The sequence below is a fragment of the Megachile rotundata genome, chromosome 10 (genome assembly GCF_050947335.1).
Source record: "Megachile rotundata isolate GNS110a chromosome 10, iyMegRotu1, whole genome shotgun sequence".
NCBI classification, from domain to species: domain Eukaryota; kingdom Metazoa; phylum Arthropoda; class Insecta; order Hymenoptera; family Megachilidae; genus Megachile; species Megachile rotundata.
In genome coordinates, this window is record NC_134992.1 from 14,482,345 (window position 1) to 14,499,704 (window position 17,360).

The window sequence follows — 17,360 nt, forward strand, 5'->3', positions numbered from 1 at the left end:
ATCGAGAAACGTGGCTTGAATAATTGCACTCGGCCAGCTGGTCGGTTTTCCCGTTGGAAACGGTCTGCACCGTTTTCCCGCTCATAAAGGACGAAATTTTACGGGGCGTTTTATGCCCGGTCATTAGCGAAATCGGTGGTAGCTTACGTTCTCGCTTTTACGGCCAGCCCTTCCGCGTTGGTTTTTGCGCGGGAATAAAACGAAAAACGTTGGCTGACCGTTTCACTTTTAATAGAACTCGTGTCTATCGTAAAGAGGGGAACAGTAAAGAAAAGAGCCGTAACGCAAAGAAATCGTATCGATAGCCGATGCTGTGTTGCATTCAGCGTCATTCACGCAAATACACTGCCGCGATCGTAAGTTAAATGCGATCGGACCTACTTAAACGGTAGTTTCTACAGAAAATGGACGTTGCACGTGACGGTACCGTTTTTACGATTCCGCTGACGTGACCTGTTTCGAGCGGAAGCTGTTAAAATAATTTCTTTCCATTTACCTTGTACTTGCTGGCAACCAATCGTGTCAGACAGCCTCTGTTTCGGCCTAGTGTTTTTGCTCGCTAACAAACGTTAGCAGTTACGAGTTCAGACGATCGATTATAAAATATATTTTCATCAACGAATAAAGTTACCGCAAATTTTATGTGCAAGTTAATCTGAAACAAATGGATTAATCATCGAAACCAGAAATTTATTTTCGAATAAAGCCGAGAATGTCGTTGGCATCATTCGTTTCCGGAGCGTGATAAATTCGTCGCGACGGTCTGGTCGGGATTGGAATGAAAAAGAGACCCCTATTCCAGGATGGCTTCTTGAAAAACGGTGATCCCAGGATTCGATTCGGCGTATTCAATCGGATCCTCCTCTGTCGCTAATCCCACTTTTGATGGAAACAAAATTGGTCGACGAGCCAGTCTCCGATACAATATTCGCATAGAACGTAAAGCGCCGTTTCCAAGTGTTTCCCGGTGAAATATTGCGACGCGTCACGATGCCCTTTACCTATTATGTAGATACCACTGAACTGGAAATTGCAATAACCACTGTCAAATTGCTGACATTCCCTCCTTTTCATTTCTACCACGTTTCTAACCACCATTCACTTTCCTTCCCATTTTTAATAATTCCGAATTAAATTTCGTTAGGCTTTATAAAATTATCAAGATCTATCATTAGATTACACGGTGTTTCGTGACACGTTAGATTACCTCGCGTCAGATTTCTGTCCATATCGCGACGTGTTAGATCAAGTGGATCACGCATTAGACCCGAGCGTCGTATCGCTGTACGTAAGATCGCCACGTGTTACATTGCCACGCGGCAAATTACCACACGCTAGTTCCGCATAGATCATCGTGTCCAACACCATCACGGATCTCGTATTTTTCCGACGGTGAGTTACGAGGTTGAAGGCGAACAGTGGTTAAAGTCAGTGGACTCTAATTCTTCCTGGACGGACGTTAACAACCCTAAAAGGATAACCACGTAGCCCGGCGCTATACGTGATACAAGATACCGTCTCGGATAGTATCTATAATTCATGTAATCAATTGGCGAAACGAACTATAACTTAGCCACGATGTACGTTTACCTTTACGACCATTTTAACCCCTTGGCAGGGACACATTTCCGGTCCGCTGGTAGGTTTACCGGTTTATCGTTGGTACACGAGTTCCCGCGGATGTTACGACTTACCCCGAGGAAACGATCGTCTCAAATGTATCGTTCATACAGCGGGAGTTTGATTATTTAGCCTCGTGGCACGATTATGGTTTCGGTCAATCCTCGATTGGACGGAGGGTGCTTCGGGTATTGACACGGAGCACCCAGATTGCGTTCGACCTAAGCTATGCCGAGGTTATGTTGTCTTTGCTCTGTGTCTGAGTTAATAAGATCCCGGTCTACGATAACTCTGAATTATGATGGACTTGGGTAAATCGAGATTGCGAGAGTTCTAATTAGATTCGGCGGACTTGGCCTCTGATAATTGTAGATCAAACGCTTCCTCTTTGTGAACTCCAGGATTTTCTAAAGTAAGGGTGAACGTGTTTGAGTTGGGATTGGAGCTTTTGGAAATTTATTTTGGCTGTTTGCCTCGCAATTAGAGCCTCCATCGTAGAACACTTTTATCATAAAATCTACGTTTCGTTCGAGTAACTAAATTTTTCGATATTAAAGTCGCTTTCCTAATATTTGAACAAACGTGAAAGCATTTAAAATTGCTTTTGTCCTAACTTTCTCTTATTAATTCTACAATTGTATCCCTGGTATTTGTTCTTAAATCTGTAACTAGCAGAAATAGCAAAGTTCACCGCCCTCTGAAAATAACGTTCCAACCGTAAAGTAATAACTTTTCGATCTTAGAATCTACTTAAAAGTGTTTCCGCTCGAATTTCCTCTTATTAGTTCTATAACCTAATTATATCTTCGGTGTCCGAACTTTGGAAACGTAGAAGCGGTAACTTCTCGGATCCGGGACACCAAAACTCAACGCCGGAATCCATTTTCACCCTCTTCGGCTTCATCGAGCAAATGAGGTTCTTAACGAGTTCACCTACAACAGGATCCTCGATCTTTCCGAAATCCTCGAGGACAACGTGTTTCGCAAAAATGATCCCAACGGTAAGAAGCTACAAAGCCGGACTGGATGAAGAGTACCATCTAATTCCTGTATCACGGAAGTCGTAGCTGCCCTGAAGATTCGTCGGACGACTTTCGGGACTCCTTCGCTAGGTCCCTCCTCATCATCGTAAACTTTATGCCAAGCCGTGTTGTATACGTTGGCCCACGCTATTACGAAGGACGAAGCAACCTGGCCATCCCCCCGTTCAGGGGTTGAAAACGGTGGTATGTAGCCTGCTCGAGGGGTGGTGGTACAGCTTTCGAGGTTGTACGAGACGCAATTTCAGCCAGCTCTTTATGGACCATCACGGACGACGACTAAACTTCGGAGGTGGCCATCTCCCTATGATAGCAGTTGCCATGAAATACGCGTCTACGCGAACCGAGAAAAATTGGTGGTAAATTGGACTCCGGTACGAAATGCAAAATATCCATTACACGCTCGAAGCATTGAATAGTTACCGGATACTGAATACTACCGTGAAAGGATCTGAAGGTATATCTGAAGATCTCTAAAGACAGAGTTCTGAGAACGTAGGGATTTAGAGTGCCGCGGATGCTTGAGGATGTAGGGTTCTCGAGATATAAGGATCTGGATGTAGCAATTTGGAGATATAGAGGATCTCTAGGAACCTGAAATCTGACGAAGTATAGAGCTTCGAAGGACTTGAAACTATTCGGGAAATGTTAGAATCTAGAAATACAGAAATAATAAATTGAATGTAACTCGATAAGTATTTTTCGATCACCATGTAGCACGCGTTTCGCCACATTGAACATGTGAAATTGAACGAGAACCCCCGTTGCCTCGGTCGAAGGAACCGCACGAATAAAAGCAACCCCCATAGATAGGGTGTGTTTCGAGCCGTCTTCTCACACTCTCTTTTATGACGACGGAAACGTTTACGCTCGCGTTCTCTCGCGTTAATCCGCGCAATTTCGACGAAAACGAATTCGACCGGCATTGTTCCGTGTCCCCGTCGCAACGGGTTGGAAAAAAGGGGTATTCGCATTTGCATGAAAATATCCCGCGCCATTGGGAGCCCTCGCGAAATTCCCGTGGACCTGGGTGTATAGCCAGACCGATAGCAGGAAAACGAGGCACGCGGAACGGAAACAAGCCTCGGCGCGGAACATTTCGCTTCCCTCTCGCTGACACGCTAGCGTTTTCGAGTATTCCCGTCTCGCACTTCTTCGAGCGTATTATCACGCAACGGTGCTTTAACGCGTCATAACCCCTTTCGCTGCCGAAAATTGTTAATGTAGATTATAATACGGAAATTCTGAAACCTCTTTATGTCATAAAAATTCTCTTTCTTAATTCCTGAAATCCTTTGACGTTCAAATTTCGGTAGCTTAAACTTCGAAAGTACCAGTCACCATTCAACTTCTCTCTCGATATCTCTTTAATTACGGCCCTCTAGCTCCTCGAGGATTAAACGTAATTTTTGTATATAACTTAAAGAGGCATCTCGTGGTTTTGAACGCGACCTAATAACTCGTTTAACGAAACCCGCTCGAGGCTCGGTGAACGATCCTCGAAAGTCGAGCCGGGAAACGATCTTTCAAAGACGTTAGCCAACGTGGCGTTCAAAAAAAAAATCGAACAGGTCACGTGGCGAAAAAACAACGGAACGATCTTCCTTTATCGTAAATCGTCCGATCGAGACGTGCTCGAGTGGGCATCTTGAACGAGCGCGCGAGAATGAACGACAGGAAAACGGGGTCAATTATGTGAAAACGGCCGGCTCTGTTGAGTCGTCGTCGTTGTAAATTCGACGCGGAAGTCGGCTCGACGTTTCGTGTACAGGATGCATCATATTGCATGCACGTGACAGTCACGAAGTGTGACTTTCGCTACATGTTCGTCTACAAGTAGCGAAGGAGTCGAGATTATTCGCATAATTACTGAAACGCGTCTTGCGAAGTCGAATGATGTCTTCATTTGTAGGTGTGATTTTTATTTGGTGCTTGCATGTAACGAAACGCTGCAGTTATGCTCGCGTATTATGGTACACCCAGTATATTGATTATCCGTTTAGCTGGCCACTGCAATGCACCAGTCGCTGCTACGCGGCTTCGGAGTCCCTCTCGTCAATTTGCATTCCACGATTTCCCTATCCCCGGACAGATAGCCGTGTACACCGATTTACATTCTCTCCCTCAAACCTTCCATCGGTTCTTGTTTCCTTCTTCCCTCTCCCTCTCTCTCTCTCCCTGTCTCTGTCCTCGTCGTCCAACATCCTTCCACTTCCTTGTGCTCGCCTCGAGGATGGTCCTCTCGAGACGCTCGCCTCTCCATTTATATTTATTCGACGGAGTTACTTATCGAAACGCAATTACCTGCGCAAGACTCGCGTTCGAAGACGACGACGCAAACTTTCGCTCGACTGGACGTCGATCAATATTGCTTCCGGTTCTGGTCGTTGCATTCTTTACATTTTTCGTGACGTTCGAAATAGTCAGCTTCTGTGATCCACAATTCCGAAGGTACTTACAAGTGTTTTCAAATTGATTAACCAAAGATTACGCGTGATTGCAAGGAGTGAAATATAATTATACAAAAGTATGTTCGGATGACGAGTTAATTCGCCATCCGTGGAACAGGTTAATCCTTCTTCATAAAGTCTCGCGGTTACATAAAGCATCCTCCCTCGTGCTTTGCTTTGATTTACGCGATCAAGCACAGAAACGACCCCTAATTGCTCCCAGCAACGTACATCCTGCTAGTCTCGGGACACCTCGCGTGACAGATTAACGCGTAATCGTTCCTTGGACAGGAACAAAGGGACACGGTTATCTTTTTGCCGGTTATCCTGAAATAAAGCGCCTTTAACGTCATTTTTAACGCGAAACGTTAAGCAACGCAAATCGTCCAGGGAACGTTGGATCCGATTTAATCTTCGCCTTTTTGCCTGCTAAATTCCAGCGAACAAACTCCAGCCCGCCACCAACAACCCCATCTCTGTTTTCGAACCGCGAGGTAGGCATATTTACTAATCCCTGGTGGATTTATGATTCTGTCCTACACCACGATGTTCGACCGTGTACCGGAGTATTCGTATCACATTCGTTATAAAGCCCGCGGCCATTTATTGTTTCCCTGCTGGCGAAATCCGAACTCAGTTTCCGTTTTTTCCTCGACTTTCTCACTACCCTTTTGTTTATCATTTATTTGCTTCGTTTAAATCGTAGCTCGCGTGATAAAATACGTGCTTGATATATTTTGTTTTCGTTGTGCGACTATCATTTTGAGAATCGCAGATTATGGTCTCGAGATTGGACAGATTTTTTTTTTTGTAAAGATTTATGTACTGAATTCTTACATTTCTGTCTTCAAACTTTTTTATTTAATTATGTAGAGGTCTGGCTTTCCATATTTTGGGGGATATTCCCGCAGCATTTTGATTCGAATGTTTACGGTTTGAAGTATCGGCATAATTCGTCATGAGAAATGATCTCCGCAGCCTTATCTTTTTGCAAACTTGCCAGTTTTATGGGAAACCTCTGTCCCTCGTATATCGTATAAATGTACGGTGCCCGAACGTCAATATTCCAGCATCTCTGTAAGAGATAGCTTCTTAGACATGTACTTCAAGATTTAAATCACACCTTCCAGGGAAACCGCTCCTTGCTTCTTTCATAAATCGTTTATTCAAAATTTCATCACAGCGGAGGCAAATAAAAATCGTTCGACAAATTGATTTTCCATTCGGAAAGCTGAAAATATTCCGACATGCTCTTTTCATTCCCTTCTTTTATACAACCACAATAAACCCTCGTGTTTCGTAAAAAGCATTTACATTTATGAACACGCGGAACAATTTAAAAACTGATTTCACGTGAGAACAAATGGCGCTCGAGTTCTCGGTATTCGCTCACCCCTCAACGATTTTTCGATTTATGAAATTTCGTCGTACGAAACGCGACCCAATTATCCAATTTCGCGAAGACAACAAAATTGGAGGAACGGTAAACGTTAAACGTTCAATGAACGACCAAAGAGACTTTCTTCGGAATCCGAGCACGGGGAAAACGTTCGTCAAAGAAGGCCCGTGCCAGAGTAATCACTATGAACCGCGCGCTTCGGTATTCCGCTTTGACGATGAGATTCGAATACATCGTAGTCGCGGCGAAAGGACGAGCGGATAGAGGCGGAGGAGGCTGCTGCTAAATTAAACGCAGTGAACCGTGATCCTGTAAACAGACCATTTCCATGCCAGGAGGTTCGCCAGGCTGCGCGACTAATGGGCTTGATGATCCACCGGGGGTTGACGTCGTGAATTAACATCGACTACGACGTTTTCCTGTGCAAACGACCTTGGAAGTGGATACATCCTCTCGTCGACGTAGCCGCGTTTGTATATCGCGTCCGACCGAGTCTACCTAATACCCTTCGTTGGATCTTGTTCCCTTCGAGACGATTGTTTGCCTACCTTTCCTCCCCGTTTTTGGACCAACGGTTTATAGCTCATAACGCTCGATTACGCTCGATTCCTCTTTCGAACTCGCCTTGGCGGAAGTAAGGCTTCGATAACGCGGAGGGTGTGATCCGGGACTTTGCAAGGAACGGAGATAGAGTATCTTGCACCATGATTCGTGCAACAGCTATTAAGACGAATAAAGTTGAAACGTTTGAGATTTGATAATTGAAGAATTTACATGAACCGATCGGAAGCTAGTGGAAAGTTAGAGCACTGGTCGGACGGAGCGCGCGTAGAAATATTGAGACGTCGCCGCAGGAGCGTAGACTCGCGTTATTACAACGGGGCGAAGTTTCGTTCGCGTAGCGAGCTTCTCGAACCGACGGAAATTGCAGATGCATTACCGTAGACAATTTGGAAGGCTCGCACGTGCCCTGGGGCTGATTTAGCGTGCCTGCGGAAATTAATCGCACGCCTCGTTCTACTGTGCCCAGTCGATCAGCGGAATCTGTAGACGCGCCGTGATCGTAAATCGGAGAGGCCGCCCACATAGAATTAGATGGAACTCATGATCGAGAAAACTCAACGCGTTAAATTAATAACGATTATTGTCACCGTTAAGTAATGTATCCCCATATTCGATAATAGGCCTATAATGTCTGAAGCGAAAATGCGAGACAGGAACGTAAATATCATCGAGTAGAAGGCAAGAGATCAGAGGGAACGGTAATAGCGAGACTCGAACGGAGATGTCCAGGAAGAAGAAGGGTAGATAGAGGAGGAAGCAGAGAGAAGGAGGTCCGCAGGAAGGCAGCCTTTGACTAGGCAAATGAGCAGCCTCTCCTGACGGTCTCTCTCAAACAAAAGAAGAGGTACCATCTGTGGGTGCAACCCTTACGGCGAAGTAGCTCAGAGCCATCTCCTCTTCCCCGTTTAAACCCTTTGCCTTACCGAAGATGAAAGATGCATGGCCCCAGACCGCTTCACTCTCGCCTCTTGCCATCGTCTGCGCAAGGAGAAACGGAGTCTCGATGCTCAGACGCGATCTTCCCGGCCACTTAACGATAAGATCGTTCATAACTACAAACGATTCGACGCTTAAATGGATCGGGAAAGTGACATTTGCCTTTGTTTATGCCTGATTCGTCGCGATATCTCTAATTCCTCGGGCCTTTTTACGTCCATTACCTGGCCATCGCGGAAAGTAAAGCCTAGGAATGTTCAACGACCGATTCGCAGTCATCTCGGATTCGTAAGAGTCGATCGATAGCCGGTTGGTACGAGAGCAACGGAACAGGAAATCCCGGAAACCGGAACCGTAGCCACGTAAAATCGACTAGCAATGCGATATTAATGCAATGGGGCCGCAATAAGATCGAAACGTTCCGTGCTTCCGCGATGATGGAAGTCGTAACGCCAGCCTCCCATTGTTATTTCCTCGCGGTGATTTCGAGTTTATCGAGACCAATGCAGACGATTCTGCTCTTAACTCGAACATTTACGACCTGTGCTCGAATGTCTTTCTGAACGGTACATCATCCTTCGGTTATTCTTTCTGCATCATCTTTCGGATCTTGGTCTGTAAATTCGAAAAATATAACATCGATAGCAAGCCATCACCATACGAAACTCCCAATTAAACTGCGAACAACTAAGAGTTTTGACGAGCATTTACGATCGACGAACAAGGAAAATGTTGATGCTTAATAAAATACTCGTAAGGGTCGGCAAATAGGGTCTGACAGTAAGCGGATACCTTGATAGGTAAGTCGGTAGGCTTAGATAACTGGATCCGAAATGATCAAAGCAACGGTGCGGTATTTACGAGTGCTCTTTCGCCGATTCTGTTAATAGCCGCTTAAATGCGTCGTAACTGGGACGTTCCTTCCCGCGATACCGGAATAAGAAATTGATCAACACGAAGGAAATATGTACAGGTGAAATGGAATTCCATGTACGAGAAGGTCGTCTCGTTGGGCATCGAGCGACACGGTTAATGAAGTAGGACGGGAAAACGAACGCCTCTTCCGGCAACTTGCCTTTCCCGTAGACTAGATTTCGCGACAATGAGCACTTCACGGAATCCTCTCGACTCGACGGAATAATAACGCCTCTCGAATGCAACGTATACAGCCATGGCCGGCGGTTCCTTACGGAGGACGATCCAGAACGCGGGATCTCCAATTAGAGCAACTTCACCGCGAAGAGAATCGCTAACGAGCTTTGACCGAGAAACCAGGCCGTATCGATTCTCGTGGCAACTCGAGAAGATTTACGGCCGGCACGCTTGTCCGTGTTGCCTTTGAAACTTGCCCGCGGTTACGACTCGTCACATCCTCTCTTTTTTATCCCCTTCCAACATTTACGAAATCGTCCAAAGTGTTCGTTAACCTCCATGCATTGTACCGGGACACTCTTCGTCCTGTCTACAGTTAACACACTGTAAGATACTTAATACTCTTGATAAACTTGATACATTCGTGCTTATTTAATTTTATAACTTCAACTAATAGCACCTCTCATACTAAAAATTGCTTTCGTTTTCATAATTTTGAAACGATGTTGAAGGAGCTTCAACCTCGAAACAAAACGATCGAATTCCTCAAATCCGAATACGGAGGATGCCTCATCGGCTGCGTGAAGAGCACGCGTCGATAAACCAGTAATAAGATATTAACGTCAGTAATCCCGGTCTTGAACGTGACTTTAAAGGTTGCCCACAGTCCTCCTTCTCGCTCTGCCTTTTCCTCGCTCGTTCTTGCAGCAGGACTCGTTGACTTGTAAGGAATGACGGGGACAAGAGGGTAGACGGCGTGTCGAGGCGATGCTCGGCTGTACGTGCATCGAGCGAAACCCGCCTCAGTTAATAACTTCATACGAAGCGCCGGTGGTCCGCTGTACAATGTACACGGTACGATCGAGTGAAATCGACGTACGTAAACGCACCAGAGACTGGAGTACACTAAAGCTGCACTCTTCTTCTGTTCGAGTGTTTATAAGGATCCTCGGATGATTTATCGCTTTCATCGTCGGGTGATTTATTGTTCATTTGGATTACGAATATTATTGTCGAAATATTTTCAGAAAGGAATTCTGTGCTGTTTCTATTTTAGCTGAAATCTCTTTCACCTTCCTATTGCTATAGTTCACTCGGTTCTTTCTCAGGATCATCATTATTCAGCTTCTTTAAAACCGTTCATTTTTCTCTAGATCCGCTGCTCTATCTTTTATAAACTTCTCTCTGGGAAAGGCAATGATCCATGTATCGGAACCGCTCCGTTCTTTGCTCTTCTGCTGTCGCAGCTGAATTCGCTGTCGATCCGCTCATGCTCTGGGTTCGATCAAATATCTCTTCTTCACGAGAAACGATAGCAAAAGTCCAGTTTCGATATTAACCCTTTGCGCTCGAGAGGTGACACAGTCACCATTTTATTTAATACAATAATTTTAAATAAGCATTTTTTAACTGATTCTATAACATGACACGTGCGATGTATGAACATAGTGAGACAAACTAGTGTAAATTATTAGTAAAGAAATAATAGCCTCAAGAAAAGTCATTTAACTTTTTAACTAAGTTTTAAAGTTGCTGTTTGTAAACAGTCAAATTACCGTCGAGTACAAAGGGTGAACTTAAAATTTTATGGACATTAGAAGAGAGTTAAAATGTTAGGATAATATTCAGCGGTCCTTGTGTGATATTGCAGGGCAAGGGGTTAATCCGTTTACCATGAGCTTAAAACACGAATGTTGCAAAGTACGAAAGAAACGCTAAAGCATCCCTGCAACGAGATTGCAAGGAACTCGTGCTCGAAAGTCGATTATTACACGACGCAGTATCCCGAGGGTCACAGGATAATAACGCGTGTTGCATTTTCTCGGGCGGTTTACGATCGACGGAAATTTCCCTGGAAAAGATACGATCGCGGGTGAAACAGTGACAGGTAAGGTGGGCGAGCACACGGGACTTGACGCGCTCGCTCGTTCTCCAGGCACGCACGCGTGTAGGTGCACGCCGGCATGCAGCGATCGTGTAATAAGATATTACGAGAGCAAAGCCACGAGAAGCCGACGGGCATGAGCGGAGAACGAAGCTGGTGGTCCTTGCCGCCGATTCCACGCTCGCCGTGCCTATGAAAACCTCGTCGTCTGTCATCGTCGTGGGCTCGAGAACACCTCTTTGTATAAAGCGACTTCGTGCTCGTGTTACAATAGACCTCGTGTCTAATTGCACGATGAGTCTTTAGCCGTGTCTCGATTAATCTTGATTAGTCGCACGCAGTGACCTGCGATCTTATTCTTCTGGGACCTGCCACCACGACCTCCCGTGATCTCGTTCCAATTATTGTCGATAAAAAGCTAAGATACTATAAAAATTTGTTGACAATTTATCTCGGTTATGAGGTTTCTCTTGTTCCAAAAGTATTCGACGTCTGTAAACGGGTAGAAAAACGAGTAGTCATGGTCCTTCGGCACCGTTTTCGCACTCGGTCGATCGTTATTCAATTTTATTCGTGGTTGTTGGCTCCGCTCGCTTCATTCCGGCTGGTCCGGCTACCGTTCCTCGACGAAACGGTAATATTTACCATACAAGACGGCTTACGGACGATGGTTATTATCCGTGATGCTGCACTCGCAACGAAATTCCTCCGTCGAAATTCGCCGTTCGATAAACCAATAATCTCGGCAAGGAAGCCGGCAGATCCGCAGGAGAGAGTTAGCTCGAAGAGACTCCGAGTCGTTCTCGAGGCCAGCATAGGCAGACGGTTTCCAGCATAGGGCAGCCTCGTAGTATTAAGTCATTACGTTCGGCTCGCTCCTAATAATACCCTTCGCTTGCTCGGTTCGACTGAGCCAGGTCCCGTCCATCCATCCATCCATCCAGTTGTCCGCCACGACGACGTGCCACATCCTCTGCCTCCTGCAGAGGTTCTCACGCGGATCTTCTCCACCGAGACTTGACTTTTCGCGCTTCGTGGTAAACGGTGCATTATGCAGATCCTAACCACGGATCCTCGCCATCTTTCCGACTGCTGTATCGACAACGGTGTTTACGAACAACGGAGCTTCGTGTAATTGGCGAAACGATCGTGACTGACGGTCCTAGGGAACTCTGCCTGCGAATTAGGAAAACGGTTCACAAATTTTGTCTTCAACTCTTTGACTATTAATTTTATGGTCACTGAACCCTAAGTTAACGAGAAGCGATATATTTGCTCTTCAAAGCTGTAGATGTAGTTACAAGAAATTAATCGATTTCTGTGGATCAATTACGATAAAAGGAGATGTATAAACGGTATAATAATGATTAATAGTTAAGGTTAAATTAATACAAAGTAAGTTTCATGGAATAGCGTGCTCCTGTCGAGTATCTTCTCGTTGAATGGACTTTAAAAGAAACTTTCCGTAAAGAAACATTATCGTTAAGCGAAAGGTATGCATTCATGAGTAAAAGTACAAGAGCTGCATTAGACTTTCCCATTCATCGCCAACTTTTGCTCGACCATCTTCAAGTTAAATTCCACGAAAAACAAAAGTACCAAACTACAATTTCTATTTCTCACTGTGGAATCTCCGAGCACACTTGCATGCGAATCTTTGACATTTACGACAGTTGCGACGACTGATATGTTCGATTATGGTCGAGAAGTGGAATGGATTTTTCGAGCTTGTCTGTTGTGTTCTGAAGCTTGTCATCTTTCGGATCCGTTCAAGACCACTTCTTTCGATCAGTCATAACTCTCAGAAACATTCGCGATATTCTTCCTATCTCCGAGTCACCACGTTTTTGCGTCCTTTCTCCGGGATCCCGGTGTCGGCCAGGTGAAATCACAAGAAACCGTGAGACAGAGAATGCTATCCCCTGGGGACTCCTTATTGGACAATATTCCAGTCTTCTATTCTTTACGAGATCTCCTGCCGCATAACGACGGTAAAATTATAACTCGTGAAGCTCGACATTCCACGGTAATCGTTTCTTAAGACATCGTTAAGACCATTCGACACTCGGATACCTGATGTTACGCCTTGCACAGCCACGTGGAAAGATAATTTCTCTGAAGATACGAAATTATCTATTGTACCTCGAAACCCTTGAATCTTTATTTCTGTTAATGCATTTACGAGAAGGAGGAAGGAAAAGGTGTCTTAGGTTTCCAAACGCGTGGTTCGTGAAAGTAAGGAACGGCCATAATGCGAGATAAAATGGGGGGTCATAGAGGTCCGCGATTAGCGTGCTCCTCCAGTTAGCCTCGAGCTACGATGGCGTGATGGATAAACGAGAGGCTCGTTTATACTTTTGACGACTCTGTCCGGAACACTGAGACCCTCGGTTCTTTGGAATCTTTTTGATTGTGGATTCAGATCGTATCCTGACAGCTGCTCTCCCCCTGAGCCCCTTGGTGTTGATTCGCTGCGCCGTAGCCACGGTAATTATGTTAATTTTGCGAGAAACCGGTTGACTTGGCAACCTTGCGATTAGAACTCGTCGGTCGTTCGATACTTTGGTGGTCCAGATTCAAATGCACCCTCCAGGGCTCCGAAAGACTCAGAGACTCCATTTTATTAAAAATCACTCGCAACGTATTAGAATATATTAAGGCAACATATTAAAATCTCCAGTTAAAAAACGATTGTTATTATAATAAGCGGTGATAAAAGAGTTAAATTTCAAACGCCGCCGTCCGCGTTACGAAAGATGAAAATTAAAGTCGAGTACTTACAAAAGGCGTCGCTACAATCATCGTCCGCGTTCATTAACTTCAAAGTACACGGACAAGCGTTAAGAGATGATTTTTCTCTCGTCGTTCTTTTCCCCCTCTGTCTGTCCCTCTCGTCCCGGAAACGTCGTCGAGTATCCGATGAAAATCCCGTGAAACGCGTCGGTAAAGAAGAGGCGAGCGTGCATTATTAACGTAGCACCGAGCGGCAGAGTAAATACGCTTTTATTGTTAAGTAAAAGTATGGCCCATTTCCGCGAGCAGTTTCTCGAGACGGGGGCTATTAATGAGAAGCTGCCGCGTTCCAGATAGCATGGCGCGATTAAAGCAATTACTCGACCGTCGAGTCACCCCTTCTTCTTTCGAACAGGGGAAAAAGACCGAGAGACGACGACACTTTGTGATCCTCGGGATCTTCGAGCAGTCGAGAAAAGTCATCTCCAACATTTCCCTGCGAACTATCGCGCTTATAATTCCTGAAATGTGCTCTTTCTTCCCGGTGCCCGTCGTGACCAATAACTTCGTCAATAACATCCCTTTTACGCAAGAAAACTTTATGTTCTCCAAACGCATTTTCTCGATACTCGATCCTCTCGGGACTGAAATAAACTTGCCATCAGCCGAAAGTATCTTATGTTTGACTTTCAAACGCAAATTACGATGAACGACTACGAAAATCTTTCAGGTAGCTGCAAATTGCAGTAAGTCTTTATTCAGGCTGAATTATTTACCCCACCCTCGTATCTGTTAAGTTTACCATAATTACCGAGTATGAATCGAGCTTAAAGCGCCATATTGTAGATTAAGTTTGTTTGCGTTACAGTGTATCAAGTTACGAGCCCATCCCCGGGCAGAGCCAAACAACGTCGCGCGAACAAAACAGCCGACCAATACTTGGAAGTAATTTCGTGGGGTGCTGCAATAATTACAGTTCGCAGCGTGTAAATCACTTCGCCGAAAGCGTGCTGCTCTGTCGGCGTCAAGCCTAGCGAGTTTTGCTCGAACTAACTGGCCTCTCGGAACGGAAGAAGGTCTTCATCGTTCCGCACTGGCCTCTGTTAATGTCTTTATTACCAACGATGTTGCCGGCGAATAAAACGATTCAGTCCTGAAGGGAACGATGAGAAACTAACCTAGGGTGATGTTGCAACTCGACGAGTCTTCCTGGTATTCCATGTTTTTGCTGTTGGAACTCATTTGGCATAATCTGGCATACGATTACATCTTGGGTCGAGAGGTGAACAGTGTTTCTCCGAAATGTAAACTGTTTGTAGTAAAATTATTAGTTAATTTTCAACGGCATTTTCGTAACGGCCTCGTTACGTCGATGTTGCGATAAATTGGTTTGCATAGCAATTAGGACGAACGAAAGTAATTGGAATTGTTTAACAATCGAGGAATAAGACGACGGAGAAATCGCCACTACGTGACTAGGATTTTCCGAGTGTCTCCAAACAGCAGTTAGGAAGTTCGAAACTAAGAAATTGGAGTTGGAAATACTTTCGTAGAAGCGTCTATTTTTTCTTTCGACAGAAGAGGACTATCTCGAGATATTTGGTAGACGATTAGCCGCCATTTGTAGCGGAGAAACGAGAGCCTCTTTAACACCGATCCATTCGTCGAACCTCTGACCGACCCTTTTAATCTCTCTAACAACGAGAGAATTCTTCGATTCTTTTTTTTCGTCCTTTTCGATTGCTCGTGAAATAGGCGAGAAGAAACATCGTTCAGTCGTTTCCAACGTTAGAAATGTCCGTTCTGGTCGTCGAAGGGATTTATCGTCCTCCACGAAAGGGTTAATTGCCACGTACGCGAGAACCAATTCGAGGGAACAGGTAGTGGGAAACTTTCCTTCTTCTTTTCATTTTTCCCTTTTGTCCGCACGCCAGGTGATATATGCCATTATTATCTCGCAGTTAGGCCATAATCACCGTGGCGCCAGGTAGGATCCGGTCTTTATTCGTTCGGAGCCGAAGGATACCGTAAATTACAATGGACGATCTACCTAATTTTCGACCCCTAAATTTCTCGCCAGCGAGAAATTGGGTTACGACAGGTGGATCCGTAACGGATCATATTTTTCACGAATTTTCACGAGAAAAGACCTTCGATCTTTGACCCACTTTACAAAATAGTTCTCCTACGATTTCTCTTCTCAAACTGATAAAATCATGTACTCGTTACTGTCTCATATACCATGAGAGAATCATCCGGATGTCATTAAAAGATTCAACTTAATAGATAAAAAATTCTGACAATTGAACGTTGATATAAATCAAGTTACAGCTCGTACTACGACGAATCCATTAAAAATCCAGATAAATTCCTATCACAATATACCTTTTTCCTAAACTATAACGATATTACAGACCGACGTTGTACCGTTCGCCGCGAATAAAACGTTCGTTACTTCGTTAATTTTTTCATCGGGCATTTTTTTCTTCTAACTGTAGAGTATTTCCATCGCGAACGTTTGCTCAGAAACAATCGTGGTTCCACGAAACGACGAGCAGCAAACCGTTAACAGAACGAAACTTTTTCTCCTCGCGGTAGGAAATATGAGAGAGGAAGAGAGAGAAAGAGAGAGTAATATTTGCCAAGGCCTGAAGAGCGATTCGGTTCGTTCGTTTGTTCCGTAGTCTGTTAATGAGCCCGGTAACGTTGTTAATTTTAACGCTGGAATCTGTGTTACCTGTTGAATAAAAGGTCGGTCCTGGTAATGAAGCCGATGATTAAAGCCAACTCGCTTATTTTCCCCGTTAATTACTATATTACCAACGGGAACAACGAGTTTTTCCGACGCGTGACCCCTTTTCCATCCATCTGTCAATTACGCTAGATTTACTTTGAACGTAATTGAGAACCGCGACAGATGATACGGTAACAACGGTTCAAAATCGGCATCGTTTGGTAGATAGTTTCAATTTTTCCATCCACAAGTTTCGCAAAAGCCCGCGGCCATACGATCGCAACCATTTCACTGGTCGATGGTCGGAAAAACACGTACGAGCCAGCGTTGGAACCGGTGAACCGACTGGGTCGTTAATTAAGGCGAAAATGGCGAGCTTGTGTTACTCGTCTGCAGGTATGGTCGTTATTCTCGTTAGCGTTCTATACAACGCGTTTCAAAAGATGTAGCGCGGAATACAACGCGTTGTTGTACCACGCGTAGTTACCTGACGCGTAGTTATTCAGCGTGGGATTATTCGATGCGAGGTTATTCATAACATTTAGTTACCCAACGCGGGTTATTCAATACAATATAATGATTCGATCGCTGAGCACAGAACGATCTAAGCCCATCCCGATCTAAAGCGTGACGCTACGACCCGCTGCATCGTCACGCGATCGGTACGGATCGCCCACGGCGGCAATGCCCACCCCACAGGGCATTAGGTTGCTCAGCCCAAACGTATCTTTCAGCGTGTCTATCCTCGTTTATCGATTCGCTACGTAGCCAAGTCCGCAGAACGGAGGCAGTGTGCTCTACAATCATCGTTAACGGCCGCTGGTTTCGCTTTACGCGGCCTTTCTGTTCGAAAACGCGCGGGTATTCGGTTTCTCTTATTAGCGTGGACGGACCGATCGTCTACCTG

The 17,360-nt window shown here is 45.0% G+C and overlaps 1 protein-coding gene and 1 long non-coding RNA gene across 2 annotated transcripts in view; both read right to left on the minus strand.

Moving 5' to 3' along the window:
• The window catches only part of LOC143265219 (uncharacterized), a 30,228-nt gene extending 16,202 nt beyond the window's left edge, over positions 1-14,026 (minus strand). The window contains exon 1 of the long non-coding RNA XR_013039502.1: positions 13,768-14,026. This is a non-coding gene — a long non-coding RNA (uncharacterized LOC143265219). The remainder of the gene's footprint in view (positions 1-13,767) is intronic.
• LOC100880650 (unc-112-related protein) overlaps positions 1-17,360 on the minus strand; it is a 179,680-nt gene that overhangs the window by 88,674 nt on the left and 73,646 nt on the right. The gene's annotated exons all lie outside the window — the stretch shown is intronic.